This window comes from Podarcis cretensis (assembly GCF_951804945.1).
Source record: "Podarcis cretensis genome assembly, chromosome: 8".
Lineage (NCBI taxonomy): Eukaryota > Metazoa > Chordata > Lepidosauria > Squamata > Lacertidae > Podarcis > Podarcis cretensis.
In genome coordinates, this window is record NC_137177.1 from 25,638,906 (window position 1) to 25,654,414 (window position 15,509).

The window sequence follows — 15,509 nt, forward strand, 5'->3', positions numbered from 1 at the left end:
AGATATTAAAGGGGTTTGAATTCTCATTGGCTGTTCATATCTGGCATGCCAGTTTTTCAGCCAATGCTATTGACCAGATCCTCATGTACCACAATTCAATGTTCAGACCATCAGCTGTGTACTGGTTCCAGGCTATCTCCATGCACACTGCAACTAAATGAATGGTCAAAAGTTCCTTGTGGTGGACCTGCAAAGCCTAGACGCTTCCCTTACTAACCTTCTTACAAAGGCAGCAAGACTTATTATTGCCAGAGTGAAACACTGGACTATTTTGAAGAACAGTACAGTGGTACCTTGGTTCCCAAATGCCGAAAACCTGGAAGTTAAGTGTTCCGGTTATTAAACGTTTTTCGGAAGCCGAATGTCCAATGTGGCTGTTGGTTATTGTTCCCGGGGCGCCTGCACCAATCAGAAGCTGCGCCTTGGTTTTCGAACATTTCGGAAGTCAAACGGACTTCCGGAATGGATTAAGTTTGGCGCTTTTGTTTTTGCTATTTATTTTGCATTTTTGTTTTTGAGGCTTTTTCGGTTAATTTGTTTTTGTGACTGTGTGGAACCCAGTTCAGATACTGATTGATTGTGTGACTGCAGAAATGGATAAAAGCCTCCCATTCAAACAATGACTATCATCAGTGCATGTAAGAAAAAAATATTACTTTTTATTTTTATCATCTACAATACTGTCTTATTTATTTTATAGTACAGTACATTGATTATTGCTTTCATTTTATGGATCAGTGGTCTCATTATATAGTAAAAGTCATGTTAAATTGCTGTTTTAGGGGTTGTTTTTAAAAGTCTGGAGCGGATTAATCTGTTTTGCATTACTTTCTATGGGAAAGCGTGCCTTGGTTTTAGAACGGTTTTGGTTTTGGAATGGACTTCCAGAACAGATTAAGTTTGAGAACCAAGGTACCACTGTAATATCAAGAATGGACATTGGCTATAATGAAGGGGGAGGAAACCATATCAAGCAAATGCATATCATAAGAAACCACAAGAAAGACAACTTTTTTTTGGGGGGGGGGGAAATACCACTTTACAAAAAGAGGTATTGCTTTATTGATTAAACCAGGTGAAGGGAACCTTTGGCCCTCCAGATGTTGCTAACCAGCAGTTCTTATCAGCTTCAGCAAGCATAGCCAATGGCTCTGTTGAAATCCTGAAACTTTTTCTACAGTACTGCCAATGTTCCAGTTTCTTCTTCCCTCCTTTGTTACGCAAAGTGCAAAAGTGCTGCTCCAGATGGCAATAATCCAAGCTTCAGTTGGGTAAGCCTCACAGATCGACTAATAAAGTGGAATGATGGATGGTCCAGTATAAATCCACCACTAAATGCACTATAACGGAATTGTTGACATGTTACAGAATATGCAAAAGCAAAACCAACCCTCCACCAATCTGGACAGGACCCGGGCTGATGAAAGTTGGAGTCCAGCAACATCTGGAGGGCCACAATTTCCACATCCACAGAGGACAAAACCCTCTCTTTCTGTTTCCTGCGGCTGGGGACAGGTAAATCTGGCAATTTCAGTTCTTCTCTGTTTCTCAGTTTTCCACATTTCCCCATCAGTTTGCAATTTTATTATTATTATTAGGTTGTCATGAAAATTCACCAGCCAATTTCTCCAGATATTTTCGTAGGCTGTTTTGCCTAATATGTGCATTTTGTAAGCACATTTCTCTAACACAACACACCTTTGCATGTTATTTTCACTGACGTATGCATTTTAATGCACACTTTACTCCAGTGTATGCATTACTGTGCACCTTACTTGGCCTTGCAACATCCTTCGAATTTAGAAGGATGCCTGTCTTTCGGTTCATGTGCTGCTTCAGGAAGTGTGAATCTGGGAAGCTCACCTTTAAATGCAAACGAATCCCCATTCCCCCCCCCCCCAGCCATACATGCAACCCAAATGTCTGATGCCCAACAAATGAAGAGAGATTTAGCTACCAGCTACGGCCACCAAATTCCCCCCTTTTCTCTTTCGGCTCCAAACAACTCAGAAAGCAAATCCCCTCGTGCTCTCAGCCATGTAATCCAAATTAATTTGCAATCTCCCTCTCCCCATTAAGACTCCGGATTAACAAACTACCAGCACTTTGTAGGAAGGGTCTGATCAATAAGTCCCTGTTTTATAACGGGCAGATTTACACGGCAGAGCCTCCCCCTCCTGCAAGCCCCAGCTGTCATTTCAGCAGGCAGGCCAGGAACACCAAAACCTGTTGCAATGCATTCTGCTCTTATTCATTTTATGGCTGCCACTTCACTTTAACAAGGAAGGCCTCAGGCCTCTGTTCACACATTCTAATCCTCCATGGAACTGAATGGGCAACCTAGACGACAAGCCAGCTCTGCAACTTAAATGAGGGGCGGGGGGAGAGGGTTACTCAAACTGCCAGTGTGGAGGGCCTGATCCAGATTAGGACTGTATCTTGGTGTGTGTGTGTGTGTGTGTGTGTGTGTGTGTGTGTGTGTGTTGGAGAAAACTTTAACTCTTTGTGCCTCAATTCAGATTCTTCCATGCTGGTTATTTGAATGGGGGGGAGGGTGGATTCCATTCACCGCAATGTGAACTTATTCCCCTTAGGTCAATCGACTGGCTGGGTGGGGGCAGAGATCTATATTGGGATCATAGCTGGGGGCAAAGAGTTAAAGCCCTACTTCTTCCTATATTGGGAATTTGAGTTGTGTGTGTATATATGTGTGTGTGTGATATAGATTGCTGCTGGATTCAGAGCATCTGAAAATATATACAGTGGTACCTCGGGTTACAGACGCCTCTGGTTACAGACACTTCAGGTTACAGACTCCGCTAACCCAGAAATAGTACCTCGGGTTAAGAACTTTGCTTCAGGATGAGAACAGAAATCGTGCGGGGGCAGCGAGAGGCCCCATAAGCTAAAGTGGTACCTCAGGTTAAGAACAGACCTCCAGAACAAATTAAGTTCTTAACCTGAGGTACCACTGTATAGGCAATACCCCATGTGCAAGTGGGTTACATTCCAGGTCCTTGCGTGCTTGTGTGAAATCAGAAATCATGTGAAATCAGAAACTCATTGAAAAAACCTGCCAGCACCCGCCCTGCCCTCCAGTCCGCCCTTTTAGTGACGTTTCAGTGATGATGTTTCCAGGTCATTTTCAGGTTCGGCGCTGTACATGTGTGCACGATTGCATCAATGTAGGCCATGCCTAAAATGGGAGTCACCTGTATATCTTTTCACATGCCCTCAATCCAGCAGCAATGCAGACACAAGAACTGGAGGCTGCAGAGGCACCAGTTAAGGAACTGGACCACGTTCAGGGCTCCGAATTGACTGTTGGAGATCAGGAGACCATTAGCATGTCTGAGAGGACCCTCCAGAAGAAGCTCCTGGGCCACCAAGGCCTACGGGACCAGATCCCGGACCCTAACAGGATGCCTTCCCCTGAATCTGAGGAAATGACCTTCCAAAGTCCAGCCCATCCCTGAGAATCTAGAATGAGAGAGAGCAGATGAGGCAAAGAGGAGCCTTCTAGGGAAAGCCTTCGCCTTCACATGCTGGAATGGCCTTGCATGTCCTCTGTGAATCATCTTAGATGGACCATTAATGTCTGCATGGATGAGCTTCCTTCCAGTACAGACTTGAATATGGAAAGGAGGTGTAGATGAATCGAACAGGGCTGGGTGGGATGCATTTGGAAACATTTCTTGCTGTGTCTCTCTCCTACTCTTTGTTCAGTCCTGCTTTATAGCTGGCTTGCGAGCATATGACACATTTTGCTGGCCCACCAGATGTTACACAAGCATTACTGACAGCTCTGGTATGTGCCATTGCAGGCCAGCGAGTGGGAGGGCGGATGGGAATCTGCGGTCTCAAAGCGCTATGCCAGGAACTCAGTAAAGGTGACCAGATAAGAAAAAGCACCCACTCCAAATCACACGACACTGTCACGTCCGAAAATCACTGGGAAGTGTGGGGTATAAATTGCTTGAAGCAAGGTCATCTAACTTTTCAGCAAACAATTCAGAATGAATGCTCAATGGGGATGAAAGAGAAAATTCATGTTGTTTCCATTTTAATGAGAAAATATCTAACTCACACTTATCGAACCAATCCCTGCACCAAAGCACATCTATCTTTTGAAATCTGCACATCTCTGAATTTTGCAATGCAGTTCTCCAATCAAACAATAAGTAGAAAAATGTGTCTATTTGGGGAAAACCGTGGAAATAGCATTAAAAAACAGCACTTTATTATAAGAGATTGCTTGCAAAAAAAAGTCAGTTATATCTAAATCTAAAAATCGTTTATTAGGAGGCATTGCATGCAAATGCTGACAGATTTTTGTGAGGATTTGTTCTTTCTTTAAAAAATTTCAAAGTGCTGCAGAAATACAGAGAAATGAATTTCAGATTGGGGAAATGAGAAACCTAGAGCACCAAAAGAGACAGATCTGTCCATTCTTAATGCTCAATGATTCGCTTATACTGTCTAATCTGCCTGCACATTTTCCGCAAACAAAGCAAGGAGAGTTATAATAAACAGATCAGCTGAAAACCAACTTAATTCTTGCTAGTAAGGGCATGCAGAGCAGGTGGGGAGGGGAGCTCCTTAAGGCAAGACCCTGAACCTCTGTGCGGCAAAGTCTCCTGTAGATGCTTCACTCTGATTAAGCAGCCATAAAACTATGGCTGAGGGCTGAGTCAGAGTGAGTGATTCCCACATCCTCATTTTATCCAAACACCATTCTGCAAAGAGCTGTGACTGGGACAATAGGGCAATCATGAATTATAGAGCCATCACTGGAGTCACTGTGTGCCAGGGGGAAAAAAAAGAGTTTTGCATCCTGCCTGGAGCTAGACACCCACACACCCTTTTAAAACAAATAGTCATGTGTGTCTCCATCCTCATCAGCCATTAAACATGCCTCGCCCCAGCTCCTAACTCCAAACTGATCCATCTAGGAAGACGAAATGGTGGGGAGAGGGAACAGATTCAGAGCCAAAACAGATGAGATGTGTGGGACAACCACAACAGGCCATTTACCGACACTCTTCCTTTCCCCTTTTAGTCTGGCTCTCCTTCCCTTTGCTTGCTTCACTGCTGCTCTTTCGAATTGCGGATTCCTAGGGAATGGAGAAATATGTGTACATCACCCCTGCCCTGTGGGAATCCCTTGCAGACGACAACAGTGACAGGAGGAGGAATGACCACTTGGAGGAGCCCAGACAGAAGAAACGCAGTGATACACCTGCATCAGCAGAATTGGACGCCTTCATCTTCCCCAGATGCAACAAAACATGTCTCCCTCATATCTCTGCAGTCACACCAGGCGCTGTAACTCTCCAACAGTTTGACTTTACGCCAAGGCACAGTCTTCCATTGTCTCCCAAGACAGAGGGATGGCAACAACTCACAAGTGCTGTGGGACACAGATGGTGCAATAAAAACTGAGGGTGGACAATTTGCAGCCTCCATTAGGCCTTGGCCTCAGTTGATCTGGGTGGGAAGGAAGGAAACTACCAAGTGGGGAAGGGATAGTTGGAAGAGGGAGGGAGGGGTTCTCAACCCTCTTTTTAGTTCACCCATCTCTGGGCTACGCCTTACCTGCCAACAATGGAGGTTAGTCCATTAGTGCACTGACTCACCTGCCTACCTTCCAACATAACCATTTCAGAGGGAGTGATTGCTGGCTTAGTTTCATTCAGCGTTGCCCTTCTAGAACTCAGCAGGGAGGAGGGTGGGAGCAAACCTATCATTGGTTGGTTCTGCCTATCTCTGGTTCCAGCTACTGCCCCAACTGCCACCAGCCACCACTTTCCACCTGGCAGATGATCACTCTGGCCTCCACAGAAAAAGGATCATCAGATAACTTCAGCTATGCTGCCCTGTTGTATATAAAATATTAATGGGACTATTTTTTATTTTTATTTTAGAAAGGATGAATCTGGCAAAAAAACAACAACTAGTGGCTGGCCAGCTTTGAAAGCATTCAGATGAGAAGCGTGGGCTGCAAATATGACCAAAGGAAGCTGCTTCCAGGCCTTTGTAGTCCTCTTTGCCACAGGGCTGCGGCATGAAATCCTTCATTCCACCCCATTTGCCTCAACCTCCGAGGAGCCTGCCAGTTGCATCATTTCCCACAGCACACTGGAACAAAGTGACGACCAAGAGACACAGCCAGAGACCCCTCTCCCTTCCTCACTGCGTGCACATCGCATTGTTCCAAGGTCATGCTGGCCCAGAACTTCCGTTCCAGAGAACTTCCCGAAAGTCAGCCAGGAGCCAGTTCTGCTGAAGGCTGAATTGGACCAGAGAAGCCTCTGCTTTGAAGTGAGGATCTGCTCTGGGTGCTGCTGCCAGGAGCAGAAACTGGCCGACTGAGGGAGGGGGGAGAATCCCAGCAAAGGCACCATGCTCCAGTTAACTCAAAAAAGGCGCTTTCACTATAAACCCAAACTCGTGTGTGTGTGTGTGTGTGTGTGTGTGTGTGTGTATTCTTGATTGAAAGATAAAAAGTACATAATTACAAGTGCACAGTGCAAGATAAGACACCAAAAAGCTATTGTAGTTAACCAGACCTTAACCTAATACAATATTTATAAAAATGAATTCCAAATATCATTGAATTTGTCCGCAGTAAGTCTACGTTTGTACCCAGCTTGTTCATGTGTAGCCAGTTTGTAGATATCTTCAATCCAATAATTGACAGGAGCTGCATTTTTATTTTTCCAGTTCATCAATACCTGTGTTTTTGCTGTTGTAAGGGTGCAGAGAATCCATTCCTATTGTCCCTTTGTTAGATTCCATGTATTGGGTATATCATTCAAAAGGATCTTTTCCTCTGCAAATTTGAGATTATTCCGTACAGTCGTGTTGATCGTCTCTATTACCTTCATCCCAACTCACGTTGCAGGAAAGCAAAACCACGTAGGGAGCAAAACCACGTAGGGAGACCACCAGTCTGTATCAGGGATGTAGAGCTAAATTTTTGCATCCTCCTTGTTTTCCTGTTGCAGTTTTGCACAACTCTGCTCATGAATGTCTTGAATGCTGAGGCCTCTTATCTCCTACCACTTCCTGCATGCCTGGTGGTCCCTCCCCTTCAGTTGACATACTTCACACTATCAGACAGAAGCTGGCATTTCAGCAGTTTTCTGTGCATCTGTTCATTGGGGTCTTTCAGTCAACAGGACTCCTTCAGTGGTATTCATGCATCCAGGCAGAAAGCACCTTCTTTTGCAACATGAAATTCTGTTCAGAGAAGAGGAAACTCAACCATTGTTGTGTTTGGAAGCAGGCAAAGAGGAATTCCAACCCTTTTTCATTCCAGGAAATGTAGGACCAAGATCAGGTCAAAATTATTATTATTTTTTCCCTGCTAGAAAATGAGAACACTATAGCTGATGAGTGAATAATCATTGCAAGGTTGGTAGGGATGGAGGAGAAAGTCAATTCCTTTTGCATTTAAGGAAAAGCCAACCCAATTCCCATTTCCCAAAATGAGGTGTGAATCATAACACAGCCATCCTTTGAAATTTGCGCAGTTCTGTGAATTTTTCATTGCAGTTCGCTAGCCAATGCATGTGTGTAAAAATTCATCTGTTTGTGGAAATAACACGCGAAAAATTTGCATTTTAGGCAAAATTGCAAAGAAACATGAACATGCAAGGAGAAATATGCACGGAGGCACTGGTGAATTTTCATGAGAACCTTTTAAAGAAAAAAAAATCATAAACTGAAGTTTTGAAAACCTAATTTAGGATCGAAGAAATGAGAAATAGAGAAAAACTGAAATGAAAAGATTCACCCATCCCTAGAGGTGGAGCTGTTCGAGAATATGGAGTGTGGGCAGGATCTGTAAGAAACTCCTTGCAGAAATTAAATGATCAAGAAATATTAGAAAAAGAGGCAAAAAAAATAATCAAAGGATTATTTTGAAATTAATTTAAACCAAATGACAGATTTAAAGGTGGTTTAGGATGCGGGTAATGTGGGGTTTTTTTAAATAGCAAAATGTGTACCAAGAGAGCAGAAAAACAATGAATTTTACAAGGAATAAAAAAGAAAGAAAAAGAATTAATAAATTCCCCACGAAAAGAGATAGTGAAACAGGACATGAAGATATTGCAAGCACAATATGCAGTGATAATAAATCAGGAAATAGAATGGAAAATTAAATATTGAAAACAGAAACAATTTTAACAGGCTAACAAGTCAGGGAAACTACTAGCTTGGCAAATAAAGAAAACACAAGAAAAAACCTGCTTTAATAAAATATGTATAGAAAGAAGAGTACTGTAGTAGAAAAACCTAAAGAAATAAGAGACCAGTTTGTGAGTTTTTATAAAGAACTATATCGAGCCAAATGGGGTAACTCAGAAAAAATGAGTAAATATGTAGAAGATAGTGGGATAGGACATCAAAAGATAAAATGACATCTTTGAATGGACCAGTGACAATGATGGGATTGCAGCTAGTACTTTTACAGGTAAAATTAGGAAAGGCATATTATAACAAGTTGCAAGATTACCTAGTAAAACGTTTAAAGGACATTATGAATACGACCTCAAATATAGGGAAGCTGCCAGAATCCTGGAAGAGTGCTTATATAACTTTGATCCCTAAGCAAGATAGAGATTGACCTATATCTTTGTTGGATAATGATTATAAACTTTTTGCAGATATATTAGCCAACAGGTTGAAAGCTGTACTAAAAGAGGTAATCCATCAAGATCAGGCCAGATTCTTGCCAGGAAGACAAATGAAATATAATATCAGAAATATAATTGATGTAATAGAATATTTAGAAGTGAGAAATGAAAAACAAGCAGCCTTGATGTTTTTAGATGCAGAGAAAGCATTTGATAATGTCTCCTGGGACTTTATGTTTAAAATTTTGGAATATATGAACTGTGGAGACACTTTTACAAAAGAAGTTAAGGCAATATATGCAAAACCATCAGCAAAATTAATAATAAATAATGTATTGACTGAGAATTGTAAGTTACCTAAACTAGACAGGGTTGTCCGCTGTCACTTTTATTGTTCACGTGAGTTTTAGAAGTTTTGGTGCAAAGATTAAGATGTAATCAAGAAATTAAAGGAATAAGAGTAGGACAGAGACAATACAAACTAAAAGCTTTCGCAGATGACATGGTGATATCTGTAGAAGAACCAAGAGAGTCAATTATGAAAGCATTAGAAGAGATAAATTTTATTTGAGAAATACCAGGTCTTAAAATTATTAAAAATAAAACCAAGCTCTTGGTAAAAAACATGAATGATGAGAGTAAAAATGAATTACAAAACATATCAGGTCTAAAGATTGAAAAGAAGGTGTATGATTAACAGCAAAGAATATAAATCTGTATAAAGATAACTATCTGAGAACCTGGAAGGATATTAAAAGAAATTTGCAAATATGGGGTAGAATTAAACTTTCGTTGCTGGGCAGAGTGTTGACCATAAAGACGAATGTATTACCAAGAATGTTATTTTTGTTTCAATCAATACTGGTGATCGGCTAGACAGACTGCTTCAACAAATGGCAAAACCGAGAATGAAATATAAAATACTGATACACACAAAAGAGAGAAGAGGTTTCTCCCTGCTGGATATGAGATTATATTATGAAGCATCTTGTTTGTGCTGGTTAAAGGAATGGTTGCTATTGAAGAATCAGCATATTTTAGATTTGGAAGGTCATGATAATATTTTTGGTTGGCACGCTTATATGTGGTATGAAAAGGTGAAAGTACATAAAGGTTTTGCAAACCATATAATTAGGAAAAATTTGTATAGAATATGGGACAAATATATAAATTAATTGGAAATTAAAACACCACTTTGGCTTTTACCTTTGGAAACCATAGCAGTGAAAAAGAAAAATATGACGGAAAGCTGGGCAACTTATAGAAATTTGCTAAGAGAGGAGGGTGGAGACTTTAAACTAAAAGAGTTTAAGGATTTACCAGGAATGTTAACATCATGATTATATTATTATTATTTGAATGAAATGTTTTAAAAGGATATGACGTGGGGTTTGGGGGAACAACTATCACAATGAGAAAGAGACCTGTTAAATTGTAATGTTAAAGTGCTGTCTAAAATGTATAAGGTGTTATTGAAATGGGAGACAAACCTTGTAATAAGGTTGAAGTTTACTGGGAAATGATATAAAATGAATTGAAAAAGATGTTTAAAGCTGGTTAAAAACCCCAGCTTTTCTCCTGGGAATTATAAGATTAGACCTATCCAAACAGCATAGAAATTTATTTATATATGCAACTACAGCTGCAAGAATCATATCTGACCAAAAGTGGAAGGATGAAGAGGTCCCGATGAAAGAAAAACAGATACAAAAACTAATGGAGTATGCAGAAATGGCGAAACTTACCGGAAGAATAAAAAATCAAGACAACAAACTTTTTAGAAAGGAATGGAAGTGGTTTATTGAGTATTTACAAACAAACTGTAAACAGATCAAGACATTGGCAGGATTCTGGAAAAAAACTGCAGATTTTAAAATATATATGAGATATATATGAGAATAGACGATTAAAAGAATAAGCTAAAGCAATCTGGAGTACAGGAAAGGACGAAAATAAATGTAAGGAACCGCAGAAAGGGGGGAGGGAAGGGAGTCAAAATTGAAAATGTTAAGACTATGGTTAAATAACTGTTGTAATTTAGATAAATGAAAATTATAAATAATTTTTTAAAAAAGAAAATTAATTCCTTGTGGGAATTCAAATTCCATGGGCACACAACAATTTATTGTAGGGTCAGTGCTGCTCATTTTTTGTTTATTTAACAAAATGTATATACCGCTTGATTGTAGAAAGAAGAAAAACCTTCTGCCAATTAGTTTTATTTTATTTATTTATTTTTTTCAGCGGAGACTCTAATCATGTCTCTTGCGCTCTCCGTTCATCATGTTCTGATCTCCCGGAGGAGGAACAGGGAAGGATATACCTCACTGACGATGCCAATTAGTTTTATTGACTAAATAATGAAAAACCTTCTAAACACCTTACAACAATATAAAATAAGACGTTGACATTCTTGATTAAAAACAGGTTTGTTAGAAGCAGGTTTTTTAAATATTTAAAAAGATAACCTAAATCAACGCTAACTAACAAGGAATGAAACACATGGAACTTCCACTTGCCTAAACAAAAATGTTTTCTGCAGGCATCAAAAGGAATACAGTGAACATTTATGTATTAACCCAAGCAAGCTTTGCACAGCATCCACACAACATCAACCTCATCAAAACAACGCCCCATATTATTTTCCGTTTAATCTGGATTTAATGTTCCTGTGGAAAATCCAATAAGCAAAGAAACAGCACAGAAACAGTAAATCCGGATTAAATGGGGTAGGGTGGGGAAGTTTAAGATGGCATCTTCATGCAGACACCATTGTATTCTTCCTTGGTGAGGCTCCCCTTGGAGTCGTGTGCCCAGTTCTGGGCATCACATTTTAGGAAGGATGTTAACAAGCTAGAAGGTGCGCAGTGGAGGGCAGCCAAGATGATAAAAGGTTTGGAGATCAAGCCTTATGAAGAACAGTTTAGGGAGTTGGGTATGTTTAGCCTGGAGAAGAGAATAGTATTTTTCGCCCTATAGGGTGCACCGGCCCATAGGGCACACCTAGTTTTTTTGGGGGGGGAATAAAGAAAAAAATTTTTATTTCCCCCCCAGGTGCGGGGCTGGGGCGGGGGAAGCCCGAGCTTCCCCCAACCCCAGCCCCCAGAACAGGCTGCTATCTGCAAGCCTTGGGAGCCTGGCGGGAAGACGCGCTGGCCTCCCCAGGCTTGCGGATATCTGCCCGAAGCCCGGGGCGCGCTCCGCTCTGCTCCCTGGGTTTCGGGCTGCAGGCTGCTGTCCGCAAGCCTTGGGAGCCCAGCGTGAAGTCGTGCCGGGCTCCCAAGGCTTGCGGAGAGCTTCCTGAAGCCTGGAGAGTGAGAGGGATCGGTGCGCACCGAACCCTCTCACTCTCCAGGCTTCAACGAGAGCCTGCATTCGCCCCATAGGACGCACACACATTTCCCCTTCATTTTTGGAGGGGAAAAATTGTGTCCTATAGGGCGAAAAATACGGTACTTGAGAGGTGATAGGGTAGCTATCCTCAAATATTGAAAGGGCTATCACATGGAAGAGCAAGCTTGGTTTCTCCTGCTCTGGAGGACAGGACCCAAACCAATGGATTCAAGCTACAAGAAAGAAGAGTCTGACTAAATATTAGGAATAACTTTCTGACATTAAGAGCTGTTTGACAGTGGAAGGTGATGTGATGGTCTCTCCTTCATTGCAGTTTTGTGTGGGAATGTTTCATTGCAGTTTTGTGTGGCAGGAGATGATATATTGTTTATTAATATCTGTCAGGGAACTGCCATCGGAGCACGAGGCGGTGGCAGGTCTCCCAGATGCAGGGGAGGGAACCAGCAGGGAGAGAGGGAGAACTTCCGCTGAGGAAAGAGAGGAGGAGGAGGGGGCGTCGGAGGGAAGGCTCAGGGACGCTTCCAATGAGGGCAGCGGAGAGAGCTCAGGACCTCCCATTGGGACGCCACTCTGCGCAGAAAGTTGTCGCGCAGGGAATCTAGGCGGAGACTCACTGTCAAGGAGCTTTTATGTTGGAAGAAATTCAGGAAACGCCCACTGACGGATTCTGCCAGTGATTAAGACAGCCACGAAGTAAGGGCTGTCCGGTTAGGGAAAGTTTTAAGCCAACTACTCTGCTTGGAGCAGGTTTGCGCTTACGCACAAGCAACCCCTTATCCCTTAACAATATCCTTCCTAACTTGTGCTAGCAAGTTCTATAACTTAGCAGAGTTTTACATTCCCCTTTTAAACGCATAGCAGATAGCTGGTTGCAGGCTTGTTTAATATTAGATTCCTGGTAAGTTCCCTTAAAAGAATAAACACGCTACAATCTTGTGTAAAGTATATATAATAGGTTTACTCACATCATCATTTCACAGTTGGATCCCTGAAGGCAGACTTAGTTACAAAGTATATACATGTGGATCTGTCCCATATGGAGATAGTCCCAGTGTCCTCTGTTGGCTGAGAGCCAACAGAGCAATTCTAGCTAAAAGCTGCTGCTCCAACGACACAGGAAGTCAAAGAGAGGGTCTGTGCTGCGTGCCTTGTCCTTTTGTTACCTGTGCAGGTAAGGTCATGCCCACCTCTAGTCACATGCAAAGGAACTATGTCCCAGCCAGGAGGAAACAGGAAGTTTTTGACTGGCTGGACCAAACATTCCCCTGCATGTCCACTCTAGGAAAACAAGGAATGTTGTACTTGACTGTTACTTATGTATCACATCCCACAGTTTTTAAACTATAAAAAAGTGCAGGAATGAGCGGCATCAAGTCCACATTAAACGTCTGTATGGAGGCACCTCCATGCCCACTTTAAAGCTTCTTCACATATGTGCACAGCTATAGGCTGAAAAGGAGTGTCTGTGTGCTCATTCAGTGTAATGTCCTAGACCAGAACAGGATCAAGTGATAGGATGGGGGGCCCTAAAGGCCTTCGGGATGTCCCTGCCAACAATGCATTTTAGGGAGGTATTCTTATATGCAACGGCCGCAGCTCGGACTTTGTTGGCAAAGGGGTGGAAAGAACAAGGAGCCCCGACAATAATGGACTGGCATTACAAGCTACAAGAATTTGTTGAAATGGCGCAGTTAACAAATACCCTGAGAGGCAATTCAAAACAAAAATTTATGGAAAAGTGGGATAGATACAAAACATATGTCCAAAAATACAGTAAAGGTTCGCTATCTATGCTAGCATTTGACTGACGTTGGAGTGAGACTGAGTTGAGAAATAAGACTAAGAGCACATATTGATATAGGAATGTATTAGATAATATGTAAATAAATATACAATATTAAGAGTACATTCATTTGTAAAAAAGGAATATACCATGGGAAAGACAGGAAATCTAGTGCGTTGGTATGTATATGATTTGGGGGGGGGGGATTGTTTTTGGTTTTTCTCTTTGTTCTTTCTTTTTTGTTTCATTTTCTTTCTAGGTATATAAAATTTGTATATAATTTTTGTAAACATGTTGGAAATTATATTATAGTAAGTCCTATAAAGTAATATGAAAACATTTACTGATGTAATATAAGAATGTTAACAAATAAATAAAATGCAAATTTGAAGAAAAAAAAGGATGGGGGCGGTGGCAAATACAAATCTGCCTTTTTATATACAGTGGTACCTCGGGTTAAGTACTTAATTCGTTCCGGAGGTCCGTTCTTAACCTGAAACCGTTCTTAACCTGAAGCACCACTTTAGCTAATGGGGCCTCCCAATGCCGCCACGCCGCTGGAGCACGATTTCTGTTCTTATTCTGAAGCAAAGTTCTTAACCTGAAGAACTATTTCTGGGTTAGCGGAGTCTGTAACCTGAAGCGTATGTAACTGAAGCATATGTAACCTGAAGCGTATTTAACCCGAGGTACCACTGTATCTACATGGGAAATGGGCCACATGGAGGGAACTTATGCAAGGAGCAGGTGTGTGTGTGCACTTGTGCCAGATCATTAAGTTTGCCCCCCCCCTCCCCGGAGCTTGAAATGTTTTCAGGATTTCCTAGGAGAGATTTTATGGATTTAAAGGGAGATTGGATGGGCCTTGAAGCAGCCTGTAGAGAGGGAAACTGAAAGAAGGAAGGAGGCACACAAGCTTGCCAGGAAAGGATGACCTTTGGAAATGTCTTCCAGGAACCCTCTCTCCCAAAGAATCAAGTGAAAGCAGCCTCTGCCAGGAATCGGAGGTGATGGAGTTGGAGAGGCAAGGGGTGAAGGAAAGGGTGGGCAAGTCCCCATGCCAAGAGGAAGCAAAGTTAATTATAGGATGCAGCAGGAAAAGAACTGTCAGCCAAGGAAGCAAAGAAGGGACAAGGGCCCAGGAGCTCCAAGTGTATATTGCAAAGAGAAGGCCCCTTTGTGCTCTGCCAGAGCGACACATGAGAGGGTCAGCCAGGAGATCATTCAACTTTTCCCCTTCTTCTGTCTGTCTGAATGGCCATAGAAATCAGAGATGGAAAAGACCGGTTCGTTTCACTGAGCTCCTCTCGCTTTTCCAAGCAGATAAGGGAGTGGGGGAGAGCCACTCTATTCCTGGGACAATAATGCGCTTTAACTGTATTTAAGATTGAATTTTAAATTGTTGTAAGAAAATAGCAGGAGAAAGGCAAGATTTCTGGCCAGCCGTATTCCTCCCTATAGCCATGCCAGTCTATATGTGTTTCTATGGAGCAGGGACACTCTCTGCCCATGTTTTAGTTCATTTCTGTGGCTTTTTAGACTTCTCCCAGAATAGAAATATGCTAGGGACGAGACTGAATAAGGGCTCACTGTGGTGGGTAGCTTGGATGCACAGCAGTTGCCATCATAGCAATAACCGGGGGCCCAGGAAGTGATGGCAGGAGCTTGGCTTTAGCAGGTGAGATGGCCCACATCACACTCACCCCTCTCCCTGCAACCAGACATAGGCA

The 15,509-nt window shown here is 42.0% G+C and overlaps 1 protein-coding gene across 2 annotated transcripts in view; it reads right to left on the bottom strand.

Annotated features, from left to right (window-relative positions):
• The window catches only part of LOC307221497 (discoidin, CUB and LCCL domain-containing protein 1-like), a 45,609-nt gene that overhangs the window by 20,422 nt on the left and 9,678 nt on the right, over window positions 1–15,509 (bottom strand). The gene's annotated exons all lie outside the window — the stretch shown is intronic.